We start from the raw sequence: 18,943 nt of genomic DNA on the forward strand, positions 1-18,943 counted from the left end.
CCGGTGGTTATCCCCTCTCGATAGACGTTGTACCGACGCTGTGATCGTTGACACTGATGAAGACCCAATGATATCTTCAGAAGTGTCGAGCAAGCACAACCCCCTTGTTCATTCCGATACAATCCCACTCTCTCGCTCCTGCTCTCTTTTCCTGCATTAGGACGACAACGATTCATCTGTTACTTGTTGCGGTAGTTGAACCCCTTATCCTCTGCATGACCTGTCATTGCCACAGTAAATAGATGAAACCCACTAGCATGAGTAGGAGTTTTTTGAGCCCTGATGTGCCTACTCATTCATGCTTGTTTGTCATGCCTGCTACTGCTTAGAGTTGAGTCAGGTCTGATTCATCGGGGGTGAATTGGAACAGTGATGAACATGTCCTACTGTGTGTGAGCTAAGTGTGTGAACACGATTTGGTAAAGGTAGCGGTGAGAGGCCATGTAGGAGTACATGGTGGGTTGTCTCATTGCAGCCGTCCTCAAGAACTGAGTTCTGTGTCTGTGATCCATGAACAGCTACTACCACTCATTGGGATCATTAATTGACCCTCTCGGCTTCTTAATCACCCTATTACTCTGTCCAGGAGTTGCAACTAGTTTCTGGTGTTTGTAGGTTATGTGTTGGCGGCCGTGCGTAGCGCTGACCCTAGGGGTGGGCTATGTTGCGGTAGATACACCATGGCACGGTGTACCGGGCGCCCGTTTGGTGTCTCGGGAACCCTGTTCACATCGTTCGGGGCCGTATGTGGAAACCTCGGCCGGACTCCCTGCGGATGGAACCTGGATAGGCGATAAACCTGGACTAGGGACTTAAGTGTTTAGGTAGGCCGTGGCCGACACCCTTGCCAGGCTTCCGCTTGAAGGTTGCCGAGATACATGACGTGTATATGGTGGTAAGTGGTGGGAGCGTGTGTGAAGAAGTACACCCCTGCAGGGTTATCATTATCTATTCGAATAGCCGGATTCCTCGGATATGGAAACTTGGACCCCTTGCATAGTTCATAGACAAGTGAAAGTGGATACTCTAAAACTCGCAAGATAAGCGTGAGTGCTATGGATGGCGTTCTCGCAGGGAGACGGGAGCGGATCCATAGTGGTGTATTGGTATGGTGAATTTGTGGACTCGTGTGCGCCACCTCAAAAGAGTTACTTGCAGTCGTAGTTCAGGTTAGCCACTGAGTCAAAGCTGGCTTGCTGCAGTTAAACTCCACCACCCCTTTATTGATACCGATGCATATGTAGATAGTTCTGATGTAAGTCTTGATGGGTACATTTGTACTCACGTTTGCTTATTTTATGTTTTGTAGAGAGACGTCAGTCTCGCTAGTAGTTCCGTGTGGACTTCGACGTTTAGCTTGATACCTCAGCTACGATCTTGTGCCCTCAGCAGGATCTGGTAGATAGTCAGGCTTCTCAGCCTTTTCATTTGTAGATGTCTGTACTCAGACATGTTAAGCTTCCGCATGTGCTTTGACTTGTATGCTCTGAATGTTGGGTCATGAGACCCTTGTTTGTAATATCTCGCTCCTCGGAGCCTAATAAATACTTGAGTCGTAGAGTGTTGTGATGCCATGTTGTATGTACTCATATCGGGCATATTGTGTGTATGATTGAAATGCTTGGTATGAGTGGGATCCGACAATCTAGTTGTTTATCCTTGGCAGCCTATCATATGGGGAAATGTGGTCTAGTGCTTTCTGAGCGATAGTAGTCCGCTATAGCCCGGTTCACCGGAGTCCTGCTAGCCCAGCACTACTGCTCGGAACACTTGACTGGCCGGCATGTGTTTCACTTCGTTCCTGTGTCTGTCCCTTCGGGGAAATGTCACGCGGTGACTTCCGGAGTCCTGCCTGGCCTGCTACAGCCCGGGTTACCGGAGTCCTGTTAGCCCAGTGCTACAACCCGGATTCACACGTTGATGACCGACATACTTGATGTGATTCATGTATGCCTGTCCCCATAGGTTAGTGCCGCTTTGGGTTCACGACTAGCCATGTCGGCCCGGGTTCTCTGTCATATGGATGCTAGCGACACTATCATATACGTGAGCCAAAAGGCGCATACGGTCCCGGGCCATGGTAAGGCGACACCCGTGGGAATACCGTGCGTGAGGCCGCAAAGTGATATGAGGTGTTACCGGCTAGATCGATGTGACTTGGAATCGGGGTCCTGACATGTCATAAGGTTAATGTACAACTCCGGGTCGTCCTTTTACCATGGGCATGGCTATTCGAATAGATAAACTTCCCTACCGGGGTGCACCACATTTCCCAACACGCTCGATCCCCTTTGGCCGAACACACTTTCCTAGGTCATGCCCGGTCTCGGAAGATCAACACGTCGCAGCCCTACATAGGCACAACAGAGAGGTCAGCACACCGGTCTAAATCCTATGGTGCTGGGGTCTGGGCCCATCGCCCATTACAAACCTGCACGTTGCGAATGTGGCCGGCGAGCAGACCTAGCCTCCCTTATACAAGAGCAGGCATTCCAGTCCAACCCGGCGCGCGCCGCCCAGTCGCTGACGTCAAGAAGGCTTCGGCTGATACCACGACGATGAGGGCCCATAACTGCTCCCACGTAGTTGGTTAGTGCGTATAGGCCAGTGGCCAGACTGAGATCAAATACCCAGATCTTGTTAAACGTGTTAATTGAATTAACCGCGGACGCCGACTAGGGCCAGGCCCACCTCTCTCCTAGGTGGTCTCAACGTCACCCGTCGCTTCGCCACAAAGATCCACTCAGAGAACCATCGGGACAAACGTCCTTTCGGTCCCAATCCATGAATCACTCGCGGGTACTCTACGAGCCGACCCAACTTTATTCACCACATATATCATGTATTATGTATATAAGTATATACCCATGATCACCTCCCGAGTGATCACGACCCGATAGTATAGCATGGCAGACGGACAAGAATGTAGGGCCACTGATGGAATACTAGCATCCTATACTAAGCATTTAGGATTGCAGGTAAAGGTAACTACAGTAGTAGCAAGGACAGGCTATGCATCAGGATAGGATTGACAGAAAGCAGTAACATGCTACACTACTCTAATGCAGGCAGTAGAGAGAAGAATAGGAGATATGTAATGATCAAGGGGGGCTTGCCTGGTTGCTCAATCTGGCAAGGAGTGGTCGTCGGTGATGTAGTCGTACTCAGTGGCATCAGCGCAGGTCTACCGGAGAAGAAGAGGGGGAGCGAAACAGTAAATACGGAGCAAACAAAGCATCACAAAAAATAACAAGGCAATACGCGGTGCAGGGGTGATCTAACGCAGGGATAGGTGATACGGCAAAGGCGGGGAAACATCGGGAAAGTATTCCCGGTGTTTCGCGTTTCAGACAGACGGACCGGAAAGGGACTGTTGCTGGTTCGCTATGCTAGGGACATGTGGTGAACGAACGGACTGCGTATTCGGATTCATCTCATCGTTCTGAGCAACTTTCATGTATAAATTATTTTCATCCGAGCTACGCATTATTTTTTATATTAATTTTTAAAGTTTTAATTCATTTTCTAGAAATCACTGGATCTAATTTAATTCGAAATTATAACAGTAATTACTTTTGTCTCCTAGTGTTACTCTAGCCTATGAGTATGCCAGTGGGGCTAGTGGGGTGGGTTGACCTAGTCAAAGATTGAATAGTCAAAGGATGAATAGTGTAGGATGGTCCCATATGCCATGGTCTCAAATGTTAATAAAACAACTCACTAATTTAATCTAAGGGGGAGTCCCACATGTCATCTACTAGTAGATAACCTAACTACTAATTAATCCTAAACTAATTGGACATGGCCAGAAATTAGTCACGACCAGCCACACACACAGCAAACACACACGCACGCACACATAACACATAGCTAGGGGTTACTTTTGTTCCCTATTAACAGAACAAAGCATTTTGCGATTTTCATAGGATTTAATCCACGCATCGAAAGGATTTGGTCCAGTGGGATAAAATAGAGTTTGTCATGTATTTTTTCTACTCATATTATTTTTGCTCATGTTAGTAGTTGGTTAGCCACCGTTTAGGGACTGTTTAGAGGGTTTCTCATTGTAAAACTAGAAAAGCTAGGTAGTAGCTACAAAGTATAGTAAGCAATGGTAGTAGTAGGATGCACCAGCAGCTAGTAGCAGAGGAGAGCGGGATTAGGGCGCAGCATGGTAGCCCGGACGGCCGCAAGCATAGGCAGCAGCAGCTTCGACAAGCAGTGGCAGCAGCAGCACTCGGTGTGGACGAGTGGGCATGGTGCGCGCGTGGACAGTGTTAGAGATTTAGGGTTTGCGGTCTACCTTTTAATTCCTCTGCGCTTATCCATGGTGCCGTTCACAATTCGCATATCTGAGGCTATGGGGTAGGGACCTTCTTATAATGTCTTTCCAAAGAGTCCACCTCTTGTACAAATATAAGATTCCTAGTCTTTTCCACTAGTTTCTGTGATAGAGTCCAGATCAAATTACCAACCAGGATCATATTTGTCTGTTTTACGGATTCTATCCATTTTGTCCCCGAAGCATGCGCTTGTGAGCAACGTGCCATAATAGAGTGTAAATTCCTCTAATTATTAGATCAACATTAGGGCTGTAATCTAATTATATGATCTAGCTCCTTCCAATCATCATTGTACACAGGTATATCTGGCCATGGGAGGCCCAGGCCCTCCCAGGCCCTACCATCGGGCCTACTTTTCAAGTCCAAGCCCGGCCCATCTGGTAAAAAGCCCTGAAAAGCCCTTAGGGCTTAGGGACATGGGCCGGGCCACTTCCTTAAAATGACAATATGACAAGCCCAAGCCCGTCCAGGCCCTACTGGTGGGCTCAAAACTTAGGCCCAAGCCTGGCCCACAGGCAAGCCCATCGGGCCTAGGCCCTGGAATTTAGGGCCGGGCCTGGGTGGGCCGATAGGGCCGGGCCGGAGATGGCCAGGACTATACACAGGTAGTCTTTCCAATATAAATAGTATATTGTATTCCACCGATAATCGACCAGCTTCCTTAAGTATATAAAACTTAAGTACGTTCTAGCAAGTAACAATTCCATGCTAAACATGTACAACAATTCCATGTATAAATACATGTATAATTACATAATGAGGTATTCCGAATATTTAACAATTCCAAGTAATTTGAATATAGTTGCAGGACACATAATTCCAACATCTCCCACTTGTCCAAAACGATCATTGAAATATTCATAAACCCATAGCCTTAAAATGCTTACCAAATACCTCATGACTAATAGGATTAGTCAAGGGGTCAGCAACCAGATTAACACTACGTTGAAAATCCAAAGAAATATATAGTGATACCTTCCCTCAACATGTTTCCTTGCCATGACACTTAAGATCATTAGAGACCTTTAGTTTCCGCCTAATTATTCCAGCATAGCTGTCCTCGGCGCCTCGAGTGTAATTCCACCTTTATAGGCACCTTGAGTATTTTGCTTCGTCAAGTAAAATTCTGCATCAATAGTTTTCCATCACATATATAATAATATGATTAATTCCACATCAAGACAAGTATAAGATAACCATGTTGAATAAATTTTGAAAACCACATAAATATCAAATCCAATCAGTAAATGAAGTTCCATAATTAACCAGGTTTTGAAATAAATTCCTGACTTCGGTCAGTGAACCTGCACCATATTAGTACTACAAAAAAATTGAATATGCGTACCTGGACTTATTTCTCATCTTGTAGATAGAGTAATAGCTTCCTCATTGTGTTTAGCTTCAATATAAATTTCAGAACAGGTGACTGGTTGTGATGCACTTTCTGAAGGAAATATGCCCTAGAGGCAATAATAAAGTTATTATTTATTTCCTTATAATCATGATAAAGGTTTATTATTCATGCTAGAATTGTATTAACCGGAAACATAATACATGTGTGAATACATAGACAAACAAAGTGTCACTAGTATGCCTCTACTTGACTAGCTCGTTAATCAAAGATGGTTATGTTCCCTAACCATGAACAATGAGTTGTTATTTGATTAACGGGATCACATCATTAAGAGAATGATATGATTGACATGACCCATTCCATTAGCTTAGCACCCGATAGTTTAGTATGTTGCTATTGCTTTCTTCATGACTTATACATGTTCCTGTAACTATGAGATTATGCAACTCCCGTTTACCGGAGGAACACTTTGGGTACTACCAAACGTCACAACATAACTGGGTGATTATAAAGGAGTACTACAGGTGTCTCCAAAGGTACATGTTGGGTTCGCGTATTTCGAGATTAGGTTTTGTCACTCCGATTGTCGGAGAGGTATCTCTGGGCCCTCTCGGTAATGCACATCACATAAGCCTTGCAAGCATTGCAACTAATGAGTTAGTTGCGGGATAATGTATTACAGAACGAGTAAAGAGACTTGCCGGTAACGAGATTGAACTATGTATTGGATACCGACGATCGAATCTCGGGCAAGTAACATACCGATGACAAAGGGAACAACGTATGTTGTTATGCGGTCTGACCGATAAAGATCTTCGTAGAATATGTAGGAGCCAATATGGGCATCCAGGTCTCGCTATTGGTTATTGACCGGAGACGTGTCTCGGTCATGTCTACATTGTTCTCGAACCCGTAGGGTCCGCACGCTTAAGGTTACGATGACAGTTATATTATGAGTTTATGCATTTTGATGTACCAAAGGTTGTTCGGAGTCCCGGATGTGATCACGGACATGACGAGGAGTCTCGAAATGGTCGAGATGTAAAGATTGATATATTGGAAGCCTATGTTTGGATATCGGAAGTGTTTCGGGTGAAATCGGGATTTTACCGGAGTACCGGGAAGGTTACCGGAACCCCCCGGGAGCTAAATGGGCCATGATGGGCCTTAGTGGAAAAGAGAAGAGGCAGCCCTACATGGGCTGTGCGCCTCCCCCTTCCCCTAGTCCTATTCGGACTAGGAGAGGTGGCCGGCCCCCTCTCTCTCTTTTCCCCCTCCGCGAATCCTATTCCAACTAGGATTGGGGGGGGGGGATCCTACTCCCAGAGGGAGTAGGACTCTCCTGGCGCGCCACACCTTGGCCGGCCAGCCTCCCCCCTCTAGTCCTTTATATACTGAGGCAGAGGCACCCTAGAACACATAATTTGATCCACGTGATCTATTCCTTAGCCGTGTGCGGTGCCCCCAGCCACCATAGTCCTCGATAATACTGTAGCGGAGTTTAGGCGAAGCCCTGCTGCTGTAGTACATCAAGATCGTCACCACGCCGTCGTGCTGACAGAACTCTTCCCCGACACTTTGCTGGATCGGAGTCCGGGGATCGTCATCGAGCTGAACGTGTGCTCGAACTCGGAGGTGCCGTAGTTTCGGTGCTTGATCGGTTGGATCGTGAAGACGTACGACTACTTCCTCTATGTTGTGTCAACGCTTCCGCAGTCGGTCTACGTGGGTACATAGACAACACTCTCCCCTCTCGTTGCTATGCATCACATGATCTTGTGTGTGCGTAGGAAATTTTTTGAAATTACTACGAAACCCAACAGTGGCATCAGAGCCAGGTTATTTATGTTGATGTTATATGCACGAGTAGAACACAAGTGAGTTGTGGGCGATATAAGTCATACTGCCTACCAGCATGTCATACTTTGGTTCGGCGGCATTGTTGGATGAGACGACCCGGACCAATATTACGCGTAGGCTTACGCAAGACCGGTTCTCCCGACGTGCTTTGCACATAGGTGGCTTGCGGGCGACTGTCTCTCCAACTTTAGTTGAACCAAGTATGGCTACGCCCGGTCCTTGTGAAGGTTAAAACGGAGTCTATTTGACAAACTATCGTTGTGGTTTTGATGCGTAGGTGAGATTGGTTCTTGCTTAAGCCCGTAGCAGCCATGTAAAACTTGCAACAACAAAGTAGAGGACGTCTAACTTGTTTTTGCAGGGCATGTTGTGATGTGATATGGTCAAGACATGATGCTGAATTTTATTGTATGAGATGATCATGTTTTGTAACCGAGTTATCGGCAACTGGCAGGAGCCATATGGTTGTCGCTTTATTGTATGCAATGCAATCGCGATGTAATGCTTTACTTTATTACTAAGCGGTAGTGATAGTCATAGAAGCATAAGCTTGGCGAGACGACAACGATGCTACGATGGAGATCAAGGTGTCACGCCGGTGACGATGGTGATCACGACGGTGCTTCGAAGATGGAGATCACAAGCACAAGATGATGATGGCCATATCATATCACTTATATTGATTGCATGTGATGTTTATCCTTTTATGCATCTTATCTTGCTTTGATTGACGGTAGCATTATAAGATGATCTCTCACTAAATTATCAAGAAGTGTTCTCCCTGAGTATGCACCGTTGCGAAAGTTCTTCGTGCTGAGACACCACGTGATGATCGGGTGTGATAGGTTCTACGTTCAAATACAACGGGTGCAAAACAGTTGCACACGCGGAATACTCAGGTTATACTTGACGAGCCAAGCATATACAGATATGGCCTCGGAACACGGAGACCGAAAGGTCGAGCGTGAATCATATAGTAGATATGATCAACATAACAATGTTCACCATTGAAAACTACTCCATCTCACGTGATGATCGGTTATGGTTTAGTTGATTTGGATCACGTAATCACTTAGAGGATTAGAGGGATGTCTATCTAAGTGGGAGTTCTTTAATTAATTTGATTAACTAAACTTAAATTTATCATGAAACTTAGTACCTGATTAGTATCTTGCTTGTTTATGTTTGATTGTAGATAGATGGCTCGTGCTGTTGTTCCGTTGAATTTTAATGCGTTCCTTGAGAAAGCAAAGTTGAAAGATGATGGTAGCAATTACACGGACTGGGTCCGTAACTTGAGGATTATCCTCATTGAGGACTGGGTCCGTAATTATTTGGGGCAGTTCCGCTTCCAGTGACCACTTTCCTTGCAATAAAAGCACTCAGTCTCGGGCTTGGGTCCATTCTTTGGCTTCTTCCCGGCAGCTTGTTTGCCGGGCGCGGCAACTCCCTTGCCGTCCTTCTTGAAGGCTTTCTTACCCTTGCCCTTCTTGAACTTAGTGGTTTTATTCACCATCAACACTTGATGTTCCTTTTTGACTTCTACCTCTGCTGATTTCAGCATTGCAAATACTTCAGGAATGGTCTTTTCCATCCCCTGCATATTGAAGTTCATCACAAAGCTCTTGTAGCTCGGTGGAAGTGACTGAAGGATTCTGTCAATGACCGCGTCATCCGGGAGATTAACTCCCAGCTGAGTCAAGCGGTTATGCAACCCAGACATAGTGAGTATGTGCTCACTGACAGAACTGTTTTCCTCCATCTTACAGCTGAAGAATTTGTCGGAGACTTCATATCTCTCGACCCGGGCATGAGCTTGGAAAACCATTTTCAGCTCTTCGAACATCTCATATGCTCTGTGTCTCTCAAAACGCTTTTGGAGCCCCGGCTCTAAGCTGTAAAGCATGCCGCACTGAACGAGGGAGTAGTCATTGGTACGTGCCTGCCAAGCGTTCATAACGTCTTGTTCTGCAGGGAGAACAGGTGCGTCACCCAGTGGTACTTGTAGGACATAATCTTTCTTGGCAGCTATGAGGATGATCCTCAGGTTCCGGACCCAGTCCGTGTAGTTGCTGCCATCGTCTTTCAGCTTGGTTTTCTCTAGGAATGCATTGAAGTTGAGGACTACATTGGCCATTTGATCTACAAGACATATTGTAAAAATTTTAGACTAAGTTCATGATAATTAAGTTCATCTAATCAAATTATTCAATGAACTCCCACTTAGATAGACATCCCTCCTGTAATCTAAGTATAACATGATCCGAGTTAACTAGGCCGTGTCCGATCATCACATGAGACGGACTAGTCAACATCGTGAACATCTTCATGTTGATCGTATCTTCTATACGACTCATGCTCGACCTTTCGGTCTTCTGTGTTCCGAGGCCATGTCTGTACATGCTAGGCTCGTCAAGTCAACCTAAGTGTTTGCATGTGTAAATCTGTCTTACACCCGTTGTATGTGAACGTTGGAATCTATCACACCCGATCATCACGTGGTGCTTCGAAACAACGAACTGTCGCAACAGTGCACAGTTAGGGGGAACACTTTATTTAAATTATTATGAGGGATCATCTTATTTACTACCGTCGTTCTAAGCAAACAAGTTGTACAAAACATGATAAACATCACATGCAATCAAATAATAACAGTGACATGATATGGCCAATATCACATAGCTCCTTTGATCTCCATCTTGGGGCTCCATGATCATCTTGTCACCGGCATGACACCATGATCTCCATCATCATGATCCATGAAGTTGCTCGCCAACTATTACTTCTACTACTATGGCTAACGCGTTTAGCAATAAAGTAAAGTAATTTACATGGCGTTTCTCAATGACACGCAGGTCATACAAAAATAAAGACAACTCCTATGGCTCCTGCCGGTTGTCATACTCATCGACATGCAAGTCGTGATTCCTATTACAATAGCATGAACATCTCATACATCACATATATTTCATTCATCATTCATCACAACTTTGGCCATATCATATCACAAAGCACTTGCTGCAAAAACAAGTTAGACGTCCTCTAATTGTTGTTGCAAGTTTTACGTGGCTGAAAAAGGGCTCTAGCAAGAACGTTTTCTTACCTACGTTAAAGCCACAACGTGATTTGTCAACTTCTATTTACCCTTCATAAGGACCCTTTTCATCGAATCTGCTCCAACTAAAGTGGGAGAGACAGACACCCGCCAGCCACCTTATGCAACTTGTGCATGTTAGTCGGTGGAACCGGTCTCACGTAAGCGTACGTGTAAGGTTGGTCCGGGCCGCTTCATCCCACAATACCGTTGAAGCAAGATAAGACTAGCAGCGGCAAGAAAGTTGACAACATCAACGCCCACAACAAATTGTGTTCTACTCGTGCAAGAGAACTACGCATAGACCTAGCTCATGATGCCACTGTTGGGGAACGTTGCAGAAAACAAAAATTTTCCTACGGTTTCACCAAGATCCATCTAGGAGTTCATCTAGCAACGAGTGATTGGATTGCATCTACATACCTTTGTAGATCACGCGCGGAAGCGTTCAAAGAACGGGGATGAGGAAGTTGTACTCGACGTGATCCAAATCACCGGAGATCCTAGCGCCGAACGGACGGCACCTCCGCGTTCAACACACGTACGGTCAGCGTGACGTCTCCTCCTTCTTGATCCAACAAGGGGGAAGGAGAGGTTGAGGAAGATGGCTCCAGCAGCAGCACGACATCGTGGTGGTGATGGAGCTGCAGTACTCCGGCAGGGCTTCGCCAAGCACTATGGAGGAGGAGGATGTGTTGGAGAGGGAGAGGGAGGCACCAAAGGCGTGGGGTGAGAGGCCCTCCTTCCCCCACTATATATAGGGATCCTAGGGGGGGGGCACCGGCCCTAGGAGATGCAATCTCCTAGGGGGGCGGCGGCCAAGGGAGCAATCCCTCCTCCCCAAGGCACCTAGGAGGTGCCTTCCCCCTTTAGGACTCTTCATTTCTTGATCTCTTGGCGCATGGGCCTCTTGGGGCTGGTGCCCTTGGCCCATACAGGCCAAGGAGCACACCCCTACAGCCCATGTGCCCCCCAGGGCAGGTGGCCCCACCCGGTGGACCCCAGGGACCCTTCCGGTGGTCCCGGTACAATACCGGTGACCCCGAAACTTGTCCCGATGCCCGAAATAGCACTTCCTATATATAATTCTTTAACTCCGGACCATTCCGGAACTCCTCGTGACGTCTAGGATCTCATCCGGGACTCCGAACAACATTCGGGTTACTGCATATACATATCCCTACAACCCTAGCATCACCGAACCTTAAGTGTGTAGACCCTACGGGTTCGGGAGACATGTAGACATGACCGAGACGACTCTCCGGCCAATAACCAACAGCGGGATCTGGATACCCATGTTGGCTCCCACATGCTCCTCGATGATCTCATCGGATGAACCACGATGTCGAGGATTCAATCAATCCCGCATATAATTCCCTTGGTCAATAGGTATGTTACTTGCCCGAGATCCGATCGTCGGTATCCCAATACCTCGTTCAATCTCGTTACCGGCAAGTCACTTTACTTGTACCGTAATGCATGATCCCGTGACCAGACACTTGGTCACTTTGAGCTCATTATGATGATGCATTACCGAGTGGGCCCAGTGATACCTCTCCGTCATATGGAGTGACAAATCCCAGTCTTGATCCGTGTCAACCCAACAGTCACTTTCGGAGATACCCGCAGTATACCTTTATAGTCACCCAGTTACGTTGTGACGTTTGGTACACCCAAAGCACTCCTACGGTATCTGGGAGTTACACGATCTCATGGTCTAAGGAAAAGATACTTGACATTGGAAAACTCTAGCAAACGAACTATACGATCTTGTGCTATGTTTAGGATTGGGTCTTGTCCATCACATCATTCTCCTAATGATGTGATCTCGGTATCGATGACATCCAATGTCCATAGTCAGGAAACCATGACTATCTGTTGATCAATGAGCTAGTCACCTAGAGGCTTACTAGGGACATGTTGGTGTCTATTATTCACACATGTATTACGATTTCCGGATAACACAATTATAGCATGAATAAAGACAATTATCATGAACAAGGAAATATAATAATAATGCTTTTATTATTGCCTCTAGGGCATATTTCCAACACAAGTGGCCCCCAAAGAATGTCATCTTAAGGCTGTGAAAAGGATAGTGAGATACCTAATACATACACCAAATTTTGGCATTTGGTATCCTAAGAGGTCTTCTTTTGATCTTGTTGGATACTCCAATTCGGACTATGCCGATGACAAGGTTGATAGAAATTCTACTTCGGGTATTGTCAATTTCTTGGTAGATCTCTTGTATCTTGGTCCTCCAAGAAACAAAACTCGGTATCCTTATCCACCGCCGAAGCGGAATACATTTCCGCCGGTTCATGTTGTGCTCAATTACTTTGGATGACCCAAACTCTTAAAGATTATGGGATCTATGTGAAACATGTTCCATTGCTTTGTGACAATGAAAGTGCTATTAAGATTGCTCATAATCCTGTGCAACATTCTCAAACCAAGCATATTGAAGTTCATCATCATTTCATTCAAGATCACGTTGCCAAAGGGGACATTGATCTTAAGCATGTTCGTACCGATAAGCAATTGGCGGATATATTCACCAAACCGCTTGATGATAAAGTATTTTGCCGTTTGAGAGGTGAATTGAACATCATTGATGCTTCAAACTTGGAGTAGAAACTCCATTTGGATACATGCATGGCATGAGCCTTTGACTAACCCTTGATGTTTTTCTTACGATGATGATCATATGTCTTGGATAGATTTGCAACCTTGCATGCTATCTAACCCTTGTAGGTACTTGGATGAATCAAAATCTATGAGATTGCAAAGCACTCACATCTTGAACAATCTCTACATCACGAATTCTCTACAATGTGGTGGTTGAAGACAGGGAAGCATGAAATCTCTCAACATATCCTTTGACCATTTCCATGCATTTAATTTGGTATCAAATTCTTGATTGTCAATTTGGATACACAAGTGCTCTTCCTTGCAAGACTAACCCATGTAGGTAGATGAACTCAAACTACAAGTGGTACTCCCAATCCTTGATGAGCTACAACAACCTTGAGCATCCCACGCAAGTTCAACTACATGATTGAGTTCAACACCACCACCCAAGGTATGTTATTCCATCTTAGAGAAGCTTTACCCCAAGTCATGGGTCAAAGCAACTCAACAAGATGTGAATACATCAAATGCTTAAACGAAAAATGGTAACCCCATTTTGAGCTTAAACGATGAGTATGACCTACGATCAAGTTTTATCACTTGACTCCTCAGTCAATATACTCTAACATAGGTGACTTTGTCACTGACCAATTCTAGATGAAGTTCTCTAGTGTTTCTCATATTTGTTTCCCTTCATCTAGATTTTTTTTCCTTTTTCTTTGTTTTGTTCTGCATTCCCTGCATCCAATTCATTGCAAATCTTTGTGAGATCTTATTTCCCTAGTGAGATGAGGTGACAAATGTTCTATCTATGTTGAACTCGGTCACACCGGTCTGTAGCTTTTGGTCAAACCGAACCATTTTGGTGCCACCGAAGAATACAACTCGGTATTACCGATTTCACCACAGAGAAGACAGTTTGCCACTTGTATCTTGCATGTTTTTTTCCAGATCCACTCAATGATTCTTGTCCTCTACCAGCATCACACTCTAAATTCTCCTTTGCTCTGTGACTCAAGGACCAAACCTATTTTGACTCACAATCCAAAAGATCCCTTCTTGGAAATTGATGTCAAAGGGGGAGAGAGAGATCACATCAAAGCTTAATCACTTAAAAAGGGTGAGAGTACTTCAAAGGAGGAGAATGCTTAATCACATCAAACGGAGAGCCAGACCCCAGATGCTTGGTCTTGGTATTCAAGACGAGAGAAGCCACATGTCTTTAAGAGGGGAAAGACATGTCATGTTAGTCTGTCTTATGTTTCTGTGCTCTGATCAGTTTTGCTTTGATTTTCTGTTCCATATATTCTCCCATTATCAAATATAAGATTCAGGGGGAGAAAGACATCTATGGGAAGGAAATCTTGAATTCATTGCATATCTTTATCATTCGGGACATGTCTATATCCAATGGGAGTACCTAGTACTCATTCTCTACATGTCATCCCAGTCTTGGTACTCTTGCGGTTTGCCGTTTGCTATGTTTAGTAGATATATTTGTGTTATCTAACCTTGTTTACTCAGGTCCATCTCTTCCTAAGCTAGCTTAAGACCACAAGGTAAGTATATGCATCTTCATGTGCAAGATGATGTCTTGCTGATGTACATATTGTTTGCAAGAAGGACTCATGAACATGAAGGTACAATTCCTATATCCACATCATTTGCTCTGATGCATATAGCCAAGATACATGTAACTCATTGATTGCTCTGTCATGATTATGCATTCACATGCTCTCATATGCCATAGTTACATGGATGCATACATATAGGGGGAGCCTATGCATGTTACATGTCCTTCCAAAGCTTTACTTGCTATTCCCTATATCTTTATCTAAAGCTTTGATGTATGTTGTCATCAATTACCAAAAAGGGGGAGATTGAAAGCACAAGTGCTCACTGGGTGGTTTTGGTAATTAATGTCAACATATCTCTTGATGCACTAATGTTTTTATCTAGTATATTTCATATAGGTTCAATAGATGGACTGGCATGGACAAGAGGATGTGGAAACCCTTCAAGATGCTAAGGACAAAGTATTGGCTCAAGATCAAGAGCTCAAGGCTCTACATTTTTAGTTTAGTGATCCAAGATCACATTGAGTCCTTTGGAAAGCCAATACTATTAAAAGGGGATGAGGTGTTGCTTAATGGCTTGCTTGCTCAAAGTGCTTAGTAATATGCTCCAAAGCCCTCAACCACTTTCTCCTATCCACATATGTCCCAAACCGAAAGTCAAATTCGGACCCACCAATTTGATCCATCCGGCGCCACCGAGTTCACTTGACATAGCCACTGCCAGAAAGCCTAATCAATTCGGTCTCACCGATGGGATCTCGGTCTCACCAAGATGGGATCGCAAATGCTCTATTACCTGTTGTAATTATTTTGGTCCCACCGAGATAAGCAATCGGTCTCACCGAGTTTGCCTGAACAACTCTCTGTTTTGCTTATTACCAAAATCGGTCTCACCGAGTTTGTGTAATCGGTCAAACCGAGATGAGGTTTTACCCTAACCCTAGCACATCGGTCCCACCGAAATACCTAACAGTCACATTATGAACTGAATCAGTCTGACCGAGTTTTCTGATTCTGTCCCACTGAGTTTGGTGAATTGTGTGTAACAGTAGATTTTGTGTGGCGGCTCTATATACCCCTCCACCCTTCATTCATTATGGGGGAGAGCCATCAGAACGTGTCTAAACTTCTAGCACTCATTTTCTGAGAGAGAACCACCTACTCATGTGTTGAGACCAAGATATTCCATTCCAAACATTCAAATCTTGATCTCTAGCCCTCCCTAAGTTGCTTTCCACTCAAATCATCTTTCCACCAAATCCAAATCAGTGAGAGAGAGTTGAGTGTTGGGGAAACTATCATTTGAAGCACAAGAGCAAGGAGTTCATCATCAACACACCATCTATTACCTCTTGGAGAGTGGTGTCTCCTAGATTGGTTAGGTGTCACTTGGAGCCTCTGTCAAGATTGTGGAGTTGAATGAAGGAGTTTGTACGGGCAAGGAGATCGCCTACTTTGTGAAGATCTACCCTAGTGAGGCAAGTCCTTCGTGCGCGATGGCCATGGTGGGATAGACAAGGTTGCTTCTTCGTGGACCCTTCATGGGTGGAGCCCTCCGTGGACTTGTGCAACTGTTACCCTTCGTGGGTTGAAGTCTCCATCAACGTGGTTGTACGATAGCACCACCTATCGGAACCACGCCAAAAATCTCCGAGTCTCCAATTGCGTTTGTACATTCCAATCCCATCCCTTTACTTTCTTGCAAGTTGCATGCTTTACTTTCCGCTGCTCATATACTCTTGCCATGCTTTCTTGAATGTATTGTGAATGGTTAAACTTGTGCTAAAACTCCACCTTAACTTAAAGAAATTAAAAACTGCCACTTTTCGTTACAAAGAGTCTATTCACCCCCCTCTAGACACCTCTTCTTGATCCTTTCACCGGATCCCTTGAGCACGCCGCTGGCCAGCTCAACGGAAACGGAGGCCTGTCGTGCCGGCAAGCCGCCATCGCCACCACCCCTGCCTCTACTCTGTTTGAGTGGGAGGTTGGGGATGAACCCGACAGGTGGGCCCCGCGTGTCAGTGACCCTGACGTCCGGGCCTGCGGGTTAAGTGGACACGACTTCTTCGGGAGTCGTCTCCCTGTGGCCAAGGCATATTCTTGGTGGGTGCCTTCAACGTCACCTCCTCTGCCCGCGCAGCCGAACTGCTGGGTCGGCCCACTTGCTATTCCGCGCTCAGTGCACACTGTCGCCACCCAGATCCAGCCCCTTTTGTTAAATTCTTTTATTTTTTATTTTTCTGTAGATTTGTAAAATCTCCTAGATATTCAAATGAACTGCAAATCTTGTAATTCAAGTTTCTAGTGGCTTCCAAATTCTTTATCTACCTCATGATGCATCATGCACATTTTTTCCAGAAAAGTTTCCTTCACACATAATTATATAAACCCCATTTTTCATTTCTAAGCAAAATTTTAGAAAATCACAAAGGGCTCAAATTTGATCCAAATGCCATGTTTCAAATTTCCAGATACATCTGAGTTCATAACTTAGGTTATGAACATTTTTCTTAATACTTTCCGTGCCACACAAAATAATGAACCATTTCTTCATGTTTCTCAACTTTGCAAATCCCTAGGAAAATCATTTGAACTCCAAATTCAGTGAAACCAAATCCTAGACGTTTCTAAATTCACGCCTAGGGAAATGAGTGCATTTTCTTTTTTTTCAAAATAGTGTTTCTGTACACTTCTTGCAAATCCATTAATCCCTTGATTCCATCGGATTGAAATGTTCAGAAATATCCACTAATCCAATTCCAATGAAACCACTCTGGTTATTTTTCATATAACCAGAGATGTCCTAGAAAAGTCAAATTCATATTTTTAGAGCAATTTATTCTTGCCTTTTTGTGTTGCTTATTGTGATTGCATTCAGAGATAGTTGACGAAGTAAACGGAATACTCGGAGATGGACCAGAAGGATTGAAGACCTTGCAGAGCCAGGCAAGCAGTACCTTGACCATGTCTATGAAACCCTTTTTATGCATTTCATATAGAACCTTATTATTTTTTGCATCTAAATCATGATGAGATGGTAACCACTTTAGTGGGTTGCCCTGTTACTCCCTTGTTGATACTTGTATTGTGCATGACCCTACCTTCCTATGAGGGTTATGCGGGTGGGAGTAGATAGGATGCTAAAGTAGTTGCTACGCAAATGGGACGAGTATGCATGGTGATGGAGACAAAAGTATTCTCAAAGACTTTTCGAAAACCCCGTCGGGTGCCACTAATGCCCAAGGGAGATGTTGAGCTAGCTAACCACTTGATAAAGAAGTGGTGTCCGAGGCAAGTGAGTGTGTTGTTTTCGAAAACAGATTGGTTTAAGTTGCGACCGTTACTCCAATCTTACATGAGCAACCGCTCTACCCTTATATGGGAAAGGGCATTATTGATTACCTAGTTCGTGCTAACATGGATGCCCGCATTACTAGTGACAGGAGTGGCGTGTTCACACTCAGGACGGGGTTGTGCCAGGTAGGGTGGCCATGACTATTTTTACAGGGCAGCGGACACACCGTTGGTACCCCATGCTTGTGATACGTGATGAATATGGGAGCGTGGCTCAACAAAAAAAATATTATGCGACAATGTTTGGCAGGGGGGCTGCTACCAATCGATTGGACTCCTTGTTAGTCATGGCCAAGGAAAGGTAGTGATCAGGTGCTTCCCCCGAGTACTTGAGGTACTACAAGATCGTCGATGACACGAAAGCTTCCCGGATCTTGTGGGTAAAGTGTGCAACCTCTGTAGAGTGTCAAACTATTCGAATAGCCGTGTCCACGGTCAAGGATAGTTGGGTAACTACTCTTGGGCTATGTCCAAATGTTTGTGAAACCTGATGTGTGTGTGTATGGATGAGTGGAAAGAACTACTTGGGTCAAGTAAAAAGACCTGACATGTTGATTAAGCTGGAGTTGATCCAAACTCTGTTTATGTTGATATCTGTAACCTATCGACATGGTTACTTAAATTCTTATGATGCATTCTTTACAAATTGTTGAACGTGTCATAGCACTCAAAACTAGCTTTCTGCAAAATATATATTATCCATATGATGCATTGTTGTACCTTG

This window comes from Triticum urartu, chromosome 4A (assembly GCF_056163025.1).
Source record: "Triticum urartu cultivar PI428250 chromosome 4A, HENAU_Tu73, whole genome shotgun sequence".
NCBI classification, from domain to species: Eukaryota; Viridiplantae; Streptophyta; class Magnoliopsida; order Poales; family Poaceae; genus Triticum; species Triticum urartu.